The sequence below is a fragment of the Suricata suricatta genome, chromosome 8 (genome assembly GCF_006229205.1).
Source record: "Suricata suricatta isolate VVHF042 chromosome 8, meerkat_22Aug2017_6uvM2_HiC, whole genome shotgun sequence".
Lineage (NCBI taxonomy): Eukaryota > Metazoa > Chordata > Mammalia > Carnivora > Herpestidae > Suricata > Suricata suricatta.
The window spans coordinates 137,566,168-137,566,569 of record NC_043707.1 but is presented as its reverse complement, the minus strand read 5'-3'; positions in this window follow the sequence as shown (position 1 = coordinate 137,566,569).

The following is a 402-nucleotide window of genomic DNA, read 5'->3' as shown; positions in this document are numbered from 1 at the left end:
CCGCGGGACCCTCGGCGGCGGGAGGCGGGGCGGGGCAGGTGGGCGGCGGGAGGAGCCCGACGGGAGACCCCGCCCACGGGGGCGGGGTTCCGGGCCGCGCCCCGCCTCCCCGCGTCCCTGGCCCTGCGATGCTCATTCCGCATCCCTCCCGGCGCCGGGCTGAGCCCAGTCGGCACCCTGCTGCGCGTGGTGTCCACCGGAAGGGTGCGAGGCGATCCCCCCTGTGCCCCAACGCCCTCAGCCTCCCACACACCTCAGATGAAAACACCTCTGGTGCTCAGGACACATTTCCTCAATCTCTTGGCAAGTGGAAATAAAGGCATTTTAGGCAAGTTTGCTATTTCCCCTGGCCCGAAAGGTACCGTCATCTAAGTGGAAACGGGGACTTCCTGTAGGTAGGAA